Raw genomic sequence first — 19,503 nt, 5'->3', positions numbered from 1 at the left:
AATTGCTGGGTCTTGTGGTAGATTGATTCCCATTTTCCTGAGAAATCTCCATACTGATGTCCAAAGTGGCTGTACAAGTTGGCACTCCCACCAGCAGTGGAGGAGTGTTCCCCTCTCTCCACATCCTCTCCAGCATAAATTGTCTTTGGTGTTTTTTATTTTAGCCATTCTGACAGGAGTAAGATGGTATATCAAAGTTGTTTTGATTTGCATTTCCCTGATGACAGCCGGTTCTCTTAACTTCAGACCTTGATCACTTTTTGTTGTTTGTTTGTTTGTTTTTTGAGACGGAGTTTCTCCATGAAGCTTTGGCTATCCTGGAACTCACTCTGTAGACCAGGCTAACTTCAAACTCACAGAGATCTGCCTGCCTCTGCCTCCCAAGTGCTAAGGTTAAAACATGTCCTGGGTCAGTTCTTGGAACTTTTAAGTCTAGTTTGTCTCAACCTTTAATTCCAACTTAATCCACTATAATAATCAGCTTTATCAAGACCCAGTTTTAACACTACAATTAAAATTCAATGGTGTCCTCCGTATTTCTAATAGAATGATCTGGGTTTTCTTCTGCTGAATTATTCTTACTTTTATTCTACAGCAATTGCTCTGAATTCAAGATTCCTTTTTATTTATCCCATATCCCTGTTTAAATTTTTCGGTAAAATTATGTGCATGTTTCTTTAAAAAGTATGTGTATGCACACATTTGTGCAAGTGACTTAAGAGGTCAGAGGAGGGCATCAGATTCCCTGGAGATGGAGTTACAGGCCACCCAGAGTGGCTGCTGAGAACTGAACTCTGCAAGAGTAACAAATGTTAACTGCTTAGCCATCTCTCTTCTCCAACAAACCTGCTTTTTTCCCCTTTGTTTATTTTTATAATAAAATACTTACTGGGTGGTGGTGGCACACGCCTTTAATTCCAGCACTGGGAAGCAGAGGCAGGCCAGTCTCTGTGAACTTGAGGTCAGCTTTTCTACAGAGTTAGTTCCAAGACAGGCTCCAGAGCTAAACGGAAAAACCATATCTTGAAAATCAAAAATAAAATATTTAAAACAGTGAACTTACAGGAAGAAAAAACTCAATGTTAGCAGACCACTCTGGAGGTTCCAGGCACAATTGGGGAGGGGCGGTTCCTGTGTCTTGACCTTAAGGGCTGCAGATCATGGCTGGAGTATGTTGGAGCAAATTGTTAATCCCCAATGCCTTAAGGGTTTCCCACTAGGATCCAGAGTCTAAAGATTCTTGCCTTTTCCCCACAGTGGCACCTGGGGCCAGGCCTTTGTGTGGGACACTCATCGTGCAGAGCACAGGGTTCAGCATAGTCTCCATGTCCACTTTCCGGCCATCACCTTGGTCCCTTCTTCCCCATGGCAGGCACCGCTGAGTCTTTCCAGACTTAGTTATGGCAGGAACAGATCTTCTTCCCCAGCCCCTTGCTTTAAACTAGTGGATGCACATTCCGAAGTTCTTTACCCTCTGATTGTCTTGTTCCCCAGGTTTGCTTTGAGTCTGGATCTCAGCCCTGGCTGGTCTAGATCTGCTGTGTAACCAGGATGACCTTGAACCTCTGATCTTCTTGGCAGGCATCACCTTGCCTAGCTCCATACTTGAAGCTCCTTTTATATCTACATGATTTATGAAATACAGAGTGTCCTAACATGGATCTTGGCTGGAAGTTATTCTGAATGTCATAGGGCAGGGGGACTGCAATATTTCCAGGCCAGTCTAGGCTATACGGGGAGTCCCAGCTAATCTGGCCTACAGAGTGATGCTTAACATACACTTTACAGAGGAGGAGGAGGCATGGGAGAAACAGTGCTGACTGGTGGACTCAAAGGAAATATGGAAGAACATAGAAACACAAAATTATAACAAAAGAGAAAACAGATTTCCAGGTAGAGAAACACTCTACACAAATAACTTGAAAATATGTAAGAAGTGAATGGTTTTGTGACTAAATCAACCAAAACTCAAATAGATGAGCATCATGGAGGAAATGGATGCTTTCACAGAGAAGCCCCCCCACAGACTTGGCCGGGAGAATTTCACATTCTTTCAAGCATAAAAATAGTTGAGAATCTTCTGGTGTTGACTACAGTGATCTACAGCTATGAAAAGGAAGATGCCCAGGGAACCCTTTTGCGAAGTCAGAACAACAGTGATGCCTAGTGTGGAGGCCTTAGTGACCCCACTGGTTTTCTGGTAGTGCTAACACTATAATAACACCATGACCGGGCAGAATCCAGTACTGCATTACATGCTACACCACTGCTAAGTCTTTGCATCGAAATGGTCAACACCAGGGGATGTAGTCAAGCTGCCAAAAGTTCATCTACCTTGGATAAAGCCCTGGCTTTCTTGCTCAGCAAAACAACAAGGAAACAAACAAACAAATAAATAAATAACATCTCCACTGGGGAAGGCTGACCTCCTCTTCTGCTAGAGAAATGGGAAGCTTTGCAGGGTCTCACTGGACAGTTTCAGGTTGGGGCAACCAGGGCCAGAAGTCAACCCAACCCATTGTCAATTGTGTGACCTCCACAAGTGCTCAGCCCCTGTGCCAGTCCTTCTCTGCTGGTGGGAGAGGACCACCCTCAGGCAGCTGTTTAAGAGGCAAAAATGAATTGGCACATGTGAATGCCGAGCCTGGGCTTAAGCACACAGCAAAACCCACATAAACAAGACTTACAATAGCAAGACTGCGAAATAACTTCCATTATCATAAGGTTGTGTACTCTTGCTTCAACTCAAACATCAACCTATCCAGTTAGAAAAAGAGAAGAAAATGTGACATGGGAAGATAAATATTCATAGCCATCTCTGCCCACCAAAGTTTCTAAAATTGTCATTTATTGAGTATAGGACCATCTTTTGTTCCCTATTCTTCTCCCAGACCTGCATTCTCTTCTTGGACCTTCCAGGACAGTGGAATGTCTTTTGCTCTAATGAGCAAAATTTGGTGGGCTCCTGGACAGTTTCAGGCCCAAGGTTTGTTGTGGAAATCTTAAGCCATACTGGGAGCTGGGAATTCGTCCCCTTACCCCTTGGGGATAAAGAGGCTAGAGGTGAGTTCATAGTGGATGGAACCTACCAGATAAAGACGATGGACTGAATGTTGACACCCCCACCCCCACCCCACCCCATTTATGCCTGTTTCAAGTATTCTGCTGTTAGGTCATCCGGATGGACTTAACCCTCAGTGAGACAGTATTAAGAGGTGGAGATTGGCCAGACTGTGGTGGTGCACGCCTTTGATTCCAGCACTTGGGAGGCAGAAGCAGGTGGATCTCTGTGAGTTTGTCTATAAAGGGAGTTCCAGGATAGCCAAGATTATCCAGGGAACTCTGTCTTGAAAAAATAAAAAACAAAAAGAAGAAAGGTGGCATCTTAGGGAATTAGCTCAGAGGAGCAGAGCCCTCACCAATGAGATTCTTACTTGGTACCATTGAGCATGAAACAGCCTCACAGGCTGTGTGTTTGAATGTTTGGTTCCCACGCTGGTTTGGGGGGTTGTGGAACCTCAGGAAAGAGGAGCCTGGCTAAAGGAAGTGAGTCACTGAGCGTGCCTTGAGCTTTGCATCCCTGCCTTACTTTTCACCCACTTCCAGGTTCTTACTCCACTGAGACCTGGCTGCAGACTCCCGTCACCAAGGTGTCTTCCAGCCGCATGCCTTCCCTGACTTGTATTCATTCAGACATTAAGCCAAACTAACACTTCATTCTTCCGAGTTTATGGGGCGGGGGTTCTAGTGAGAGATCACAGCCCATGTGTTCTGGGCTGAATAAGAGTCCTCCTTATCAGGGAGGGCCATCCTACTAAACGGAGCACAACACTTCTGGGGGACACGCAGAGTAGTGAGGGAGGCCACCTAACTACCCAGATCACCCGAATTAAACCTGAGTTAAACATTATGAGATGACCCGTATCACAGCTAGATGGCCCGTATCCACATATTTCTCCTTTCTTCTTTCTTTCTCTCTCTCTCTCTCTCTCTCTCTCTCTCTCTCTCTCTCTCTCTCTCTCTCTCTCTCTCTCTCTCTCTCTCTCTCTCTCTCTTGCTTTAGTTGCCTATTTGGCCACAGAGATGAGACCTGAAGCCGATATGGTTTTTATGTGAAAAGGATTGAGGAGGTACCTTCCACCATGTAAGAAAGTCCCCAAACATGAGGGGCATCTGACGCAATGACTCTTTTGACACTCCTATCTCAGACTACCTGCTTAAGGTATGCTGTTACAGCAGCCCACAGAGCCCAAGACAGGAAGCCTCCACAAAGGCCTGAAAGACACAGGCCTGGGGAGCATGCAGCTTGGTAAACATCCGTGTGCTAGAAGGATGGCCACCCTAGTCAATGGGGCAGAAACTCCGGCACCCAGGACTGTTCTAACTTACCTATGACCTCTTTACCTGGCTTCTTAGCACGTCCTACTGACACATGGGTGAACCGATATGTGCTCTGAATCCCGGGAGCTGCCAGAGGAAATTACCAAAGCTCTGGAGAGGCTGACAGCCCTTGGTTTACAGCCAGGTCGGAGGTTAGGTGACCTGCAACTCACTACCCGTGGCTGGCTCTGAAGCAGAGCTCCATATCTCAAAACTTAGCTCTACCCTGTGGGGATTCACTCTGGCTTAGGTGGTCCGTGACAGAGGTGAGCTGCAGGACACAGCTAGTGGAAGGAGAGCTGAAGGACTGTTTGATGCAGGGGTGGTATCACTTCAAATCCAGTGCCAGAGACGTTGGCTGTGAAGAAAATATGGGGTTTTTCCCTATTTAAACACAAGATAAAAATGCCAGGAAGGAAGAAACAAAATTATTATTGTCAATGGGAGCGATGATCTATCTAGAAAAGTCAAGTGACAAGGGGAAAGCTAGCAAGTTTAGTGCAGTTATTTGTGAATATAGAAAAGAATCAAATTCCACTAAAGCTAAGTGAAAGGGGGTAATGGTGTGAAAAGGTGGGGCTCCCCAAGTTCAAAACACATGTTCAATATACTCGCAATAAAACCAGCAGCAGACGCTTATATGGGAAAGGTAATAAGGAAATCAAGGAGGACTTGCCACTCAGATATCAGATCACAGGCTAGGTGTGATAACACCTGTGGACACCCCAGCCTTAGGGAAACAGAGAATTGTTGCAAGTTCTAGTCCAGCCTGCTTTACACAGCACACTCTAAGCCAGCTAAGGCTACAAAGTGACAGCTTGTTTCAAAAACTCCTAAAAGTTATGAAATTCTGGTAGTTACAAAGATTCCAGAATAAGAACATCAAATTTGCGTGATGAAGGTATCATTTCAAACAATTGGGGGGGGGGGGGGCTGTATGAAGCAATAAAGCTGGATTCCACCTGATACTTGGCAGTGAGATAAATCCCTGGTGAGAACATTTAGAGCGCTGGATGGAGTGGAGACTCAGGATACAGCATGTAACCTGAACTCTTTAAAGAAGATAGATCGGCTAAAGAAAAAAAAAATGCCTGAACATCTGTTTAACCAGCCAAGTACAGAATCCAAAAGACAGCCCCACATCAGAAAGACCATTTCAATACACATGAAGGAGATGAGAATTTCCTAATTGTAAGAAAAGATTATTCGGGTCAACAGCAAGCAAAACAAAAATATGTGTAACCCCCAGCCACTGGGCAAAGACTGAGATGGGGCAGTTACATAAAGACAATAGATGAACAACAGGCAAAAAGACCATCGCAGAGAAATTCGATCAAAACAGCGAGATCTGTGTTGATCTGTATGACCTCTGGAGACGAGCATGTCTGGTGGCATTCAGCAGAGCCAGCTGTCTGTCACTGTCACCCCAGGAAAAGCAGTGCCATCCCCAGAGGAAGTTCGTTGAGACACATCTGCATTTACACTCTGCTTACACTTGATCCCTGCTCTGTGTCTCTCTTCCGTGCACACAGAGATTTGCCGGAGTAGACAAGAACATTTACCTCTGTGATGGAAAAGCTGAAGTAGGAGGAGGGAGGGCTCATCCTTGGGGACTGGCTTGACAATTGGCGTGACATCCCCAAAACTGCCGGAGAGAGGGCAGAGGGAGAGAATGGTGTGGGCGAAGACGGCCAGATGTTCTGGTTTTCTCTCTATTGCTGTGACCAACACGACCAAAAGCAAGAAGGAGAGAAAAGGGGATTATTTCAGTTTACAGTTGTAGTCCGTCATGAAGGGAAGGCAGGGCAGGGATTCAAGGCAGGAGCCTGGATGTGGGGACTGAAGCAGAGGCCCGGGAGGAGCGCTCCTGGCTCTCTCAGCTTGTTTTCTCATACAGCCTGGAACCACAGGCCCAGGGGTGACACCGCCAACAGCGGGCTGGGCCCTCCCACGTCCACCATTAATCAAGAAAACGTCCCACAGATGTGCCCACCAGCCGCCTGAGTGAGACGTTTTCTCAACTGAGGTTCCTCTTCCCAGATGACTGTACTTTGCATTAAGTTGACAAAACCCAGCTAGATCACTGGGATGTTTTGATGAATTATTTAGAGACAGGTATGAATGGGTAGTAGCCCTGCTTCTGGCTTTTTGAGGTTGGTGAGTCTACAGAACCTGCTGGAGTGAGGGGTGGCATTCTCTGTTTCACCCTTTTAAAGAGTCTTCCTCTGACTGTAGTTTGAGTTTTTAAGTTTTGTTCAGCTATAACACTTTCTCACCAGTTGACGTAAGAGTACTGATGAACGCAAATTTTCACTTTCTCTAATTCTAGTATGTTCTGAGTTTACACCGATAAAAAACTTCCAATAAAACAAGAAAAAGTTTTAAGCATCTTATTAAGAGATTCAGACATCTAGATAAAAATCAAACCATGACAAATAGTAGGCTGAATCATATGAAATTCCTATCTCAAAAGGTTCAACCACCCTCTACATTCCTTAGTTGCCTTAGCTCTTGGTGTAGGTTGAGGCATGAGGACTCCCCCTCCACTTTAATATCTCTATTGTTGTTGTCCTTCTTCGGCCGGCGCTCAGGCTGTCATGTTGGTGAGGCTACAGTGGCAGCATCTGATACCCATGGGAGACTCAATCTCAGAGCAAACTCCCTGGTCCTCTGGCTCTCACGAGCTTTCTGACCCCTCTTCTACAACTGTCCTTGAGTCTTAAGTGCAGAAGTTGTATTGTAGATGCACCCACTGGGACTGAGCTCCACAACTCTGCGTTTTGATTGGTTGTGGGTTTCTGTGACAATCTCCATTTTTTACAAAGAGAAGTTTCCTTAGTGCGAGGTGGATATAAGGACAAATATTTAGAAGGGAGTTGGGGATTATGCTTTTTTAGTGTAGTGGTTGTACGTTCTCTTCAAGATTCATTACTGCACTAGTGCTGGGTAGTTGGCTAGGTGTCCTAGCGCCAGGCGTGATTTCCCTCGCATTGAGCAGGTCTTATGGCTTCCTAAACAGGAGCTGAACAAGGATGACACAGTAGACATGCTAATATGGACAGGGCAGGGTGTACCCTTGGGGCCACTACCCTCACAAAGAACTCCAGACAATGAAGGATGCCAAGAGCGGGGGAAACAGTCTTCCCCAGGAAAGAATAGAGTAATTGTCCAATACCAAGTAATATTATCTGTAAACATACATACACGAAGCATACAGACTGAACATGTATTTATGCATTTAGGGATATACGCATATATACATACATATGTAATACCAGTTCATGAAAAAATAGGCCATAAATTTGATAGAGTGAGGTGGGGTATATGGGAGACTTTGAAGGGAAGAAAGGGAAGGAGAAATAATGTAATTGTATTATAATATAAAAGAAAGAAATAAAAATTCAAAGGTTCGACCACATAAATGTCCAAATAACAAGTCATCAGAAGAGGCCAAGATCACGATCTGAAAGGAACAACCCTCTGGAGGCTGCCGTCCAAGAGGAAAGCAAAGCCTAGAGGATCTCTGCCCAAGCGGACCCCAGGGTGGGGAGAACGGAGGCCTCAGACAGCTATTGTGCTGGGCTGGGGGGTAAGGGAAAACATTCAGTTATTAGGTGAACATGGGAACCGGAGGTCAACAAAATAACCATTTTACCCGGGTTAGCCTTACGGAAAGACCTACTGGGAATCCTGCAAGGCGGGTCAAGAGGTATGCCTGTGCCCTGCAGAGAAGGGAAGGGCTAAGAAAGATCTTTGCAGTTTAAGAATATAGACACCTAAGCAGTCTTGGCTTTATGCAAAAACATAAAAACTCAAATCTAGAGTTCAAGGAGAAAACAATCATAGTGAAGACAGGTTATCTGTGAGGTCTGAGGCTTGGATTTAGCCGAAGTCTATCTGGAGCATGAGAGGATGCTGGCGAAACCTCCGCCTCGAGCCACGCCCCTCAAGCCACGCCCCGCAGGAGGCCCGGTTGCCGTGGTAACCTCTTTGGCAATTGCTAGACTCTCTGCCCCACCCTTCATTACAGCGGTGTCGCTCTTAGCAGGAGCTAGATGCCAATCCACAGTGCTCTGTAAACCATAACCAGGCCCTGCCTGCACTGGGCTCTCGGCTGCTGAAGATGCAGAGTCCCGCAGGTTTCTGAAGTGCCAGAGAGCCTGGAGAGCTCTGAAGATTCGCAATTGCTCACACTGGGGTCGGGGTGCAGCCTCACAGATTGAGCAATGGAGGCTTTTAGTGATTCAAAGGTTCATGATACAGATAAGGAAACGGAGTCCTGGTCTCAGCTTGCTTGCTGTGCTCCAGGCGTCTGCCCTACTACTGGACCATTAAGGCTGACCATAGTTTCTCTTCAGCTGTGTCGAAGCCGTGTTCCCTGGGGTTTTAAAGTTTGTTGTTGTTGTTGTTTGCATTCGTTAGTGTGTGTGTGTGTGTGTGTGTGTGTGTGTGTGTGTGCGTGTGTGTGTGTGTGTGTGTGTGTGTGCGCGCGCGCACTCTCTGAGCTATTTTATGTTTGGCATATTTAAATTGTTTTTGTTGTTTGCTTGCTTGATCAGTTTGACCTTATAGCTATAACCTTGTAAAAAGTGGCTAGCTCCAGCTGGGCAGTCGTGGCGCACACCTTTAATCCCAGCACTCAGGAGGCAGAGGCAGGCGGATCTCTGTGAGTTTGAGGCCAGCCTGGTCTACAGAGCGAGTTCCAGGACTGCCAGGGCTACACAAAGAAATCCTGTCTTGAAAAACCAAAATATAGGAGTCCAACCAATTGGACCCAGTTATGATTTTTCCCTTTGAAAAAGGTTTGTCTAAGAATTTGGATTTAAAATATAAGCAACCCCCGAGTAGAGTTTCCTTTGGAAGTTTTAAAATAACTTTTGGCCATTTTTAAAGAGTAGATTTCTTTTGTTCAAATTATACTGAATAAAATGAGGAAATTCTCTTGTAAGACAGTGAAAAGACGGAAATCTTTTTAAACATGAAAACTAAATTTGAGTACAGTAGGGTTCTAGGTAAACAAATAGTCCTTAAAAACCTTGATTAATTAAATGACTTATTATCTATCTTAGTTATCTATCTATTGCTGCAACAAAGCACCGTGACCAAAAAGCAAGTTGGGGAGGAACGGGTTTATTCGCCTTATACTTCCACATCACTTTGATGAACTCACCAAAGGAGGTCAGGACAGGAACGCAAGCAGGGCAGGAACCTGGGGGCAGGAGCTGGGGCAGAGGCCCTGGAGGGCAGCTGCTCATGTCTTGCTGCTTTCTTATAGAACCTGGGATCACCAGCCCAGGGATGGTTCCACCCACAATGGGCTGGGCCTTTCCTCATTGATAACTAATTAAGAAAATGCCCTACAGTCTCGTCTACAGCCCGATCTGATGGAGGCGGTTTCTCAATTGAGGCTCTCATCTCTGATGGCTCTAGCTTGTGTCAAGTTGACAAAAAACTAGCCAGTACAGATGGAATTATTTAATGTTGCTTATTGAGGACCATTTGGAAAACTAAAAGCAAAGAAACAGACAAAGAGAGGAGAAAAAGAGTAGAAAAGAGAAAAAAAAGTATAGATTCCTGGATTGGGCATCATTTACCTGCCCAAAGGCAAATCCGTGATACAATTCCCTTCCTGTATCCCAGCCCCAACACTGGCCTGTGTCTTATCTTGAGTTAGACATCACCGACCTGACACCATCATAGCCATTCACCTGGCATTCGGTCATCCCTAACACCGGGGTGGATTTTTCTTCCTGTAGTCTTCTCCAGAGGCTCTGTCTTCCTAAATGACTCTAGACTATTTCAAGGTGACATAAAACTAGCTAGTATGGGAGGGTAATACATGGCTAATAAGGGGGCTAAAGAGAGCCTAACATAAGTTGCCTCTGGCCACGCAGTATCTCAGTCTCTCCAGATCACTGTCGCTCTAACCAATCCCCATATCCAATCAGTCATCATCGTGTATGGTCACAGCCTCTTTCCATGAACTCTGACCCACAGTTGGAGAGCTGCCGAGTGACAGGGCTGTGAGGCCCCCTCCCCAGCTTAGAGTAGGTGTTGGGGGTCTGATTAACTAGTCATGCTGCTCCCCAAAACCATATGGGTCACTGGATTCTGAGCTCAGAGTAATAAGTGCACAGTCAAGAAAAAAGTCCAAAATCTTAGAAGTTGAAAAACTTGCTGGGTTTAAGAAACAAAGAAGAACATTCAGAAATGGGTGAACGTGAGATTCTCCTTAATATTCTAGAGGGACACAGGCCCTCCAGCAAGGGGAAGGCACATCATAAGCCCTCAGAGGAGTTGAGGAGGGCTGAGAATGGCTGACTCATTTAGATATACATAGTAATCAACAACCAAGCTTGACAGACTCCAGAGAAGGAAGGAAGGAGGGATGTAGGAAGGGAGGGAGGGAGGGAAGGGAGGGAGGGAAGAAGGAAGCTGAAACTCATGAAGTTCAGTTGGTAGAGTGTCTGCCTGGCACAGCAAACCCTGAGCTCAAATCCCAGCATAGCATAAAGCAGGCATGGTGGCCAGGGGTTCAAGGTCACCCTTGGCTAACACAGCTTTTAAAAAAGAGAATGAAATGCTAGTGGCGCATGCTCACCTTCATAAGAGAAGCTGAAGTTGATTTGGTAGAAATAGCAGAGCAGAGGTCGCTGGAAGCTGGGAGAGAGCATGGGGAATTGGGAGAGAGGCGGGGTGACAATTGAAACACAGATGGGAAGGATAAAGTCCACTGTTCTGCTCTACAGCACAATGTGGGACTATAGGTTACAATGATTTATTGTATATCTTAAAAAGGAACTAGAAGACAAGACTCCCAGTGTTCCCAACACAGAGGAACTATAAATGTTGTACCGCTCAGTGGGTTTAGGACATAGCTCAGTGGTAGAATACGGGTCTTTCATGCCCAAGACCCTGGGTTCAACAGCCAGCACTGGTGTGTGTGTGTGTGTGTGTGTAAAATGTATATTTCATGAATAAACACTTAAGGAGAGAAAAATACTAATTGCCTTGATTTGACTGCTACACCTTGAATATGTCAGATTATCACAGTGTGTCTCATAAATATATGCAGTTACTACATGCTAATTTCTGAGAAGGAGGTACCTTGTAACAGTATGAGGTGATAAATGCGTGGCAATGATGGATGGGTGGGACTGAAATGATGATGGATTTCCAATAAACTAAAACTAAGCTATTGCTCTGGCTGCCGTCAGAGCACACCCAGGTTTTTCCCAGTGCTTATTCTCCATGTGAGACAAGAAGGTACCAGCTCTAAATACGAAGGGGAGGGAAATGTGACGGCTGTTTTCAAGTGAAATATTACTGCTACTTAGAAAGTTCAAGAGAATAGGCACATTAGTAAAGGGACCAAATACGACACCAGCCAGGAAAGACACCGGCAGCAACCTGAAAATGCAATGGCAAGGATTCAATTGACAGGCAGGGAAGTGAACAGGAAACAGGAAAACACAAAAAGATGCTCATCCAAAATCAGAATTAGGGGCTGGCGAGATGGTTCAGCAGGTAGGCATGCTTGTCACCAAGCCTGATGACCTGAGTCTGATGCCCAGAACTCACACAACAGAAGGAGAGAACCGACTTCTTCAAGTTGTCCTCTGAACTCAATAAACACTGTGTGGATGCACGCACACACACAAATAATAATAATAATAATAATAATACAACAAATAGTAATAAGTGTAAGAATTTTAAGCAAAATAAAAAACAATGAGACGCTATCTCATAGCCTGACCATGCCCAGGTGACAAGCTGCTGGCCAAGGCTGAGTCCCACACGCCTAAGGGCCAAGGAGTGAAGATGTGCTTCCCAAAGACCCAGTATCCCTGCTTCAACAGGAGAGCCGAGGGGTGCTCAATGATGCTCATTGCTGTGTTATTGAACATCCCTAAATAAAACAGCAGCAAAGAGTCTCTCAGCAGAAGGCTGGGCCAAGGAAGTGTGCACGTTCATGTATTTAGTGCCAAGATGGACGCCCTACACAAATGAATTCCCCATGCAAAGCTGGATAGTGAGTCAAACAGCCAGCACTCACTTGACGTGTTTCACCACAGACAATGCAGCCAGCTGCTTACATATCTCTGACAACGTAAAGTCTCGAAGATTCAAGTAAAGTTGGTCTTCAGGCTGAAGGCTTGATCTATGATCTGTTTCTGGCTTTGGTCTTTTTTTTTTCTTTTGAGATGCAAGTTATGTGCATAGAAAGCTCAGATACGTCGAATTCAATCAACTCTGAAATGCACAGCAAGAGGAGGCCTCTTTCCAGTCCCAGTCAGCGTGCTCCCAACTAGGAGGTGGCCACTGGCCTGGTTCCCGCTCTGGAATCTCACATGGAAACATGCTGCTGACACTCCTGTGTTCCTGAGTGGATCCCACATGCATCTAAGGCTCACCCGGTTTGCTGCTGCACCTGCAGCTTGCATGCTTCTCCTCCTGTGTATAACCAGTTCTCAGCTTCCCACAGTTTGCTGATCCACTCTTCTGTTGGGTTGGGTTTGTAGGCTACTTCCGGTCTCCAGTGACTGTGAATATCGCTGGGCAGTAGACACAGATGTAGCAGTCAAGGTTGACTTAAAGGAGCTGCAATGGGCTATCCAAGTGTTTTATCCAAGCCTTTCCAATCCCTGCTGAAATGTTCCAGTCACCACATTCGCACTGGTTTTGTTGGGATGAATTATTTTCACCATTCTAGGAGGTGTGCTTCCTAAGAAGGTTGAGACTTTTTTGTGGCCAACAATACTGAGAACCTTTTCATATACATCTTTTCATTTGTGCATGAATATTCTTTGTGTGAAAGACTTGCTCAAGATTTTGCCCATTGCAAACATAAGGTTGAACACCGGTCTTTTAATCTTTTTCTTCCTTTTTATTTTGAGTCAGGGTCTCACTATCTAACTGTGGCCATGGCCATGGCCAGTCTCACAGAAATTTGCCAGATCAGCGCTGCCTCCTGAGTGCTAGGATTAAAGACATGTGCTACCTTGCCTGGACATTTGTCTTTATAAGTCTGAATTGCAAGATTCAAATTCTAGATATAATGCATTCACTGATTACTTGGGCTATCAATAGTTCTACCAGTCTGTGGTTTCTAAGTAACTTTTATTACATTTTACATGCATTTTGTTATGTCTCTCTGTGGTATGCACATGTGCACACACAGCACACATGTGACAGTCAGAGGACAACTCCCAGGAGTCAGTTCTCTGCGTCTGCTGTGTGGAACCTGAGGATGGAGTGCAGGCCATCAAGCTTGGTGATAGGTGATTGATAGGTGATTAATAGGTGATAGGTGATTGATAGGTGATGATAGGTGATTGATAGGTGATAGGTGATTGATAGGTGATAGGTGATTGATAGGTGATAGGTGCCTTTGCCTGCCGAGCATCTAGCTGGGCCATGTTGTGGCTTTTCTATTCTGTTAATGACGCTTTTGGTGAAGAAGTTTTTAGTTTACTGAAACCCACCTTTCTTCTTTCACAGTTAGTTCCAGTGCTTTTTTTTTCTTTTGTGTGGTGTGTGTGTGTGAGAGAGAGAGAGAGAGAGAGAGAGAGAGAGAGAGAGAGAGAGAGAGAGAGAGAGAGAGAGAGAGAGAGAGAGAGAGAGAGGCGGAGACGGAGACGGAGACAGAGACAGAGACAGAGACTGTTGGTCTCTGAGTATACAAAGATGTCCTTCAGCGGCGTCCTCTGGCTTCAGTGTGGGGACCAAGGACGCAGACCAGGGCATGGCGAAGCTCCACCCCCTCACTGAAGCCGTCTTTCTCCCTCTCACAGCGTCACTCCCAAAGGGCCTGCCCATTTTGCTGCGTCTGTTTGAGAAACTTTGCTCCATCGATCCGTTTGTCTTTCCTCTTGCCAGTGTAAACTGGCTGGTGACTGCAGCAGCTGACAACCGTTTCCTTTACTACACAAAGTAAAAAGTGGCGAGGGGGCTCTGATGCAAAAATGAGGAAACCTTAACATTTGCTGAATTGGTGATGTGTGTATGGTTTTGAAACCTTCAAAACGTTTTGACACATGAACATGCGGGAGGCAGGGTATATACAACGGCAATGGAATTCCCTAAGTCACAGAATAAATCTAACAACAAATAAATGTCATGCATGCACATGTCGCATCAACTTATGGCAGAAATAGGAAGCTGCTGGGGGTGGGGGGCAAGCTGGGTGCATCCCCTCCCCACAGGCTTGGCCCCCTCATCTGTAGACAGGAATCAGACTCCATCAGATGTCCTCAGAGGCCCAGCTGTCAGGGGATTGGTTGTGCCCTGGGGTCTCTTGCGGTCACTGGTCAGAATGGCCGTCAGCACCAGCCCTGTGGAAGGCTATGTTGGCAATTCCGGGTCCATCTGCGCTGAGCTTCTTGCCCTCCCCCTTTAAGGCTCCTCGACGGAGCCAGGAAGTGATTTTCCTCAGAGTCCACACTGGAACCCCCTCCTCCCTGGAAGGGCCTACCTGAGCCCTGCCCCCTTCCAGATATTTCCTGGCTTTGGGAAGAGCTCTGTCTCTCCCACTTTGATCTCTCCGTATGTGTAAACCAGGAAGCGCTCCATCGAAGGGCCTGGGTGCCGATTCCACCCACACACAGCACACAAGGGTTCCATGGGACCTCACAGGTCAGACGGTGACATTGCAGAACCAAACCACCAGCAGAAGCCTCTGGAACCAAGTCTTTTCTTAGATCTTGGCAGGAGAAAGGCTGACCTTGGAAGAAGGAGTTTAGGGATCGATTCCTGTTTGTTTTGTTTCCCAGGAGGATGTCTAAGGGCGACCAGCCCATGGAGGATGGTACTGTGGGTCATGAGACATTCTCCAGGTGTCAATGATCACTGCTTTCCAGGGCCAGTGCTGTCCCCCTCCCCCTCCTCCTCAGCTACAATCACAAGGTGTGAAGGGGGGAAAGGCAGGGGAGGCAAGAAGGGACAGACCAGGGGACTCGATGGGAATCCTGGAAACTGAGGCAAGGCCTGGGGTGAGAATGATGGAAGGGAATTGAAAAGACTCGGGCTGGAACGCAGTGATGGTCTGAGCCCACCAATAGGGAGCTCCAAGCAGCTTGTCCTGCGTCACACCTGGTAAAAGAGGTGACATGTTAGGAAGGAGATCCAGGTCTACAGGCAGTACATCCACCTGGCTAACGCCTACTGGGCCTGCCACTCACTGTCCAAATGTCCTCCTGGGGGAGGGGTATCTCAGCAGTGACTGGAAACTCATCTCCTGAGGATGGGAAGCCCCAACTCATTGTCAAAACAGTGTCAGGGCATGCACAGAACTCCAAGTCTCAAGTGGAGAGGTCCAGTCTGCATTCCAGCACTATCCAGGTTACCCTAGCTGACCTCTACCCCATTCTCGGGATGCCTTCGGGAAGGTCCCAGCCCTGCCCTGGACCTCTGTGTCTTCACCTGTGTGGAGGACTGGAGGTCATCTTCTGGAGTCTGTGAGGTGTGACAAACAGGACCTGCAGAACTTGGAGACAGGGCGCTCCGATTTGTCTAGAACATGTGGAAACTGTGCTTCCCATGGGAGTTTTGTGGCCATTCCTTTCTAAATGGACCTAATCAGGGTCTCTCCCAGGGGTCCTGGGGCCCTGCTTCTGATTTGTGGCAGCCAACATGCCTTGTCTGAGGTTCTAGCAGCTGAGCAGGGACACCCTCCCAGATAAAGGTTAGCTGGGTCCTGTGACCCCGGACTGTGGCTGATGGGCTTGAATCTTGACCTCTGCTTGGTGTCGAGTCTCTTACTCTTCCAGCTCTGAGACCGGAGGTGTCGGCTCTGGCGGTGACAGAGGCTCTGAGAGACGACACTGGCTGTGGAGGCCAGGGCCAAGGGCAGCAGGGTGGGAGACAGGAACACTATCCCAGCCTCACCCACACACCTGCCCCCTTCCTGGGGCTGGCTCTTGACCAGGCAGCGTGGTAAATTGCTTCTTGGCAGGGCTGATTCCTCCTCTGGGCCAGAGGGCTTTATAGATCTCAGGCTTTGACTCAAGTAGACACCTCATGTCTGGATGTCTCTCCCTAGTGGGGAAACAGAAGCAGAAAGAGAGATTATGAAACCCATGGATCTCCTCTCCTGTCTACACTGGCATACTTGCCCCCTATCCCAGGGGGACATCATTCTTGGGACCATTTGCTAACCTGTCTTAGGCCTCTCCATGCTCAGGAAATCTTATCCACCCTGCAACAAGAGCTGGTTGTGACTGCAATGTAGAGATGACAGGAATCCCCACCCCCTTGTCACCAATGGGGCGGATACATGCGGCAGCCTTCCTCAGACAGGTTACGTGGGAGATGGATGAAACAGAAGCAAACACGTATTTAAGCTAAGGGGAGCTTGCAGACATAAGTCGAGCTTTGTTGAGCACAGGGATGCTGTGAGAGTCCACTGTGGATGCTAAGACCAAAGGATAGACCCTTTGATCCAGTTTTCTCAAGAGGTTCGTGATGAGGTGTCTCCACGATGAAATCTTCTGTGTCTTACGGTTTCACTTGCTGTGAAGAGACACTATGACCACAGCAACCCTTATAAGGAAATCATTTAATTGGGGCTGGCTTACAAATCAGACATTCAGCCCCATTATCATCATGGTGGGAAGCATAGAAGCATGCAGACAGACATGGTGCTGGAGAAGGAGCTGAGAGCTCAATATCCTGATCCTCAGGCAGCAGGAAGTGAACTGAAACACACAACTTCCTGCAACAAAGCCACACCTACTCCCACAAGGCCACACCCACTAACAGTGCCACTCCTTATGAGCCTATGGGGGCGGATTGCATTCAAGCCACCACACCCTGACAAAAGCATTGTTATAGAAGGTTCATTTACCTCACAGTTCCAGGCTACAGTCCACCATGGGAGGAAAGGCATGGTGTCAGGGACTTGAGGCAGCTGGTCACATCACATTCACAGTCAAGAAGCCAAGAGAGAAGAATTCCAGAAAGTTCTGCCTCCTGTGTATACAGTCTGGGATCCCAGCACAGGGAATGGCGCCGCCCACAGTGGGTGGATCTTCCCAAACCAACCCATTAAGTCTGCCCTCAACAAACATTGGTTGGGGTTGAAAGACATGCCCACTGCATCGACATTTCCTGAATAGACCTAGGCATTGTGAGCGGAGGGAGGAGCTGAACAGCAGTGTGAGTCCATCCCTTGCTCTCTGCTTCCTAGGACATCTGTAAGTGCAGAGGCCAATCCCACCGTGAGCTCAGGAGCTAGGACCTCTGTTCCACTTGCTGACCCGAACCCAGTTAAAATCAGAGAAGTTTTCCAGTGTTACACAGCAGAAGAGACCAAATCCAGTAACACAGCCCACCCTGCGTCTGAATCCTGATTCTACCAGCCCAGGTTTCAAAAGATACTTTTTATACAGACAGTTGGGGAAATCTGTCTGTGGAACAGACACTTAGAGGACATGATTTGCTTTCAGGCTTGTGAAGCTGATGCTAACCTCATCAAGGATCTGTAAGAATGCTCTTTTTTTTAATGTAGTCTATTTCATTGTCTAGGGTTTGTTATAACCCCCACCTCCCAGCAAAGTTAAATAAAACCCAAAGGAGGTGTTACAAGCAGAGAAATAATGACAGCAAGACAGTGAGAGTTTGTGGAGGCGGCTGACAGGATGGGTGGTACTCCAATTCTGTGGTGTTTGTAACTGTGAATGGTTGGACTCTCAGTTCTTACAGGAGACACTCAGGGATGTGTGCTGCACTGGGCCAGGTGGACTGGTCCAAGGAAGCTCCCACCTAATGCCTCTCTTCTCAGAGACGTGGCTCACTTAGCACAGAGCCAAGTCCTGACACAGGGGAGAGCGCCATCCCTTTCCCCACTGTGGAACAAGGGGACCCCCCCAAGCACATCTCACGTGCTCTAATCGAACCCTTATCCAGCTGAGGCTGGCCACGGGACATGGATTAACAAGTGACACGGTTAGTGTCCCAGTCAGGGAGAGAATGCCAAGGTGACAGAAGCAGCCACACTTGTGTGGTGCCCAGGGTCTGGCTAGATTGTCAGTGAAGCTGGGCTTCGGTCATGCTGCAGGACCAGCCAGAAGGATCTATCTGGGGCCATCTGGGCAGCACCGGTAGAATCTGTAAACTGTGTGAGCACTAGGCCACTGGCCAGGTGGGTCTGGGGTAACTCCTATGTGAGAAAGTCGCTCCTAGCTTCTGTGAGGATGATGCGTAGAGCACTGAATGAGAGGGCTCTGGGAGACCAGCGGCACAGCCACGCTTTGGGGTCAGAAAGCATCTAAACGCCACAGTCGTGCCCACCAGCAACCCCCCCGGCTTTGAACCCATCAAAGCCACCTGGACTCCTCTGAGTGACTCTGCTGGAGGCACAAGCCCCTGACAGTCCTCATCGTGAAGGTGTACTCCTGGCTCAGAGCCTGGCCTGTTGCCTCAAGAGTGAAGGCCATGTAACTGCCTCTCTGTCCAGCTTACTCTGCTCCAGATGTTTCTGTCTGCCAAACCCAGCTGGGTCAGTGTGAGGTGAGGCTCCCCATTCCTCCCCGCAGCAGCCGCGTCACCTGTCACGGCCTCACACATCTGTCTGCTTATGGACTGCGCCTGCCAGAGTCCACTGGCGCCGGCTCAGAATTCCTCACGCAGAAGGTCTGTGTCCAGCTTCCCAGGTTGCCCTCTCGCAAGTCCATTTAGGATCTGCAGCCGCGTGCCAGGGCCAAGGCACTGTGTGCAGGGCTGGCACAGGTGCGGGTCCTCTTTGGACCTTTCTGTGTCCCTCCATGTCATGGTTTGGAAGTGCCCTCATGTCACAAATGCCCACAGGCTGAGGGCTTGCCTGCACTAGACCCCAGTCATTGAGTGGAATTTGAATCATGAGCTCTGACATAATCAATGGATCAATCCATTGGTGGGTGATGGAAACCTTTGGAGGTCAACAGGGTCATGTTCCCCGGGGACTTTGTCTTTTCCTGGGTCCCTCTCGGTCCGTCTCCCCGTTTCTTCGGTCACTGTGTAGTGTGAGTAGGTTCTTCTGCTCCCGGCTGGCGATTAGGACGTTCTGCCTCACACAGGCCTAGAAATAAATACCCAAGCCAGCTGACTGTGGGATGAAACCATGAGAAAAACTCTTCAAACTGTTTC

This window comes from Mesocricetus auratus, unplaced genomic scaffold (genome assembly GCF_017639785.1).
Source record: "Mesocricetus auratus isolate SY011 unplaced genomic scaffold, BCM_Maur_2.0 Super-Scaffold_100010, whole genome shotgun sequence".
Lineage (NCBI taxonomy): Eukaryota > Metazoa > Chordata > Mammalia > Rodentia > Cricetidae > Mesocricetus > Mesocricetus auratus.
The sequence above is the reverse complement of the archived record's forward strand: the minus strand, read 5'-3'. Positions refer to the sequence as shown.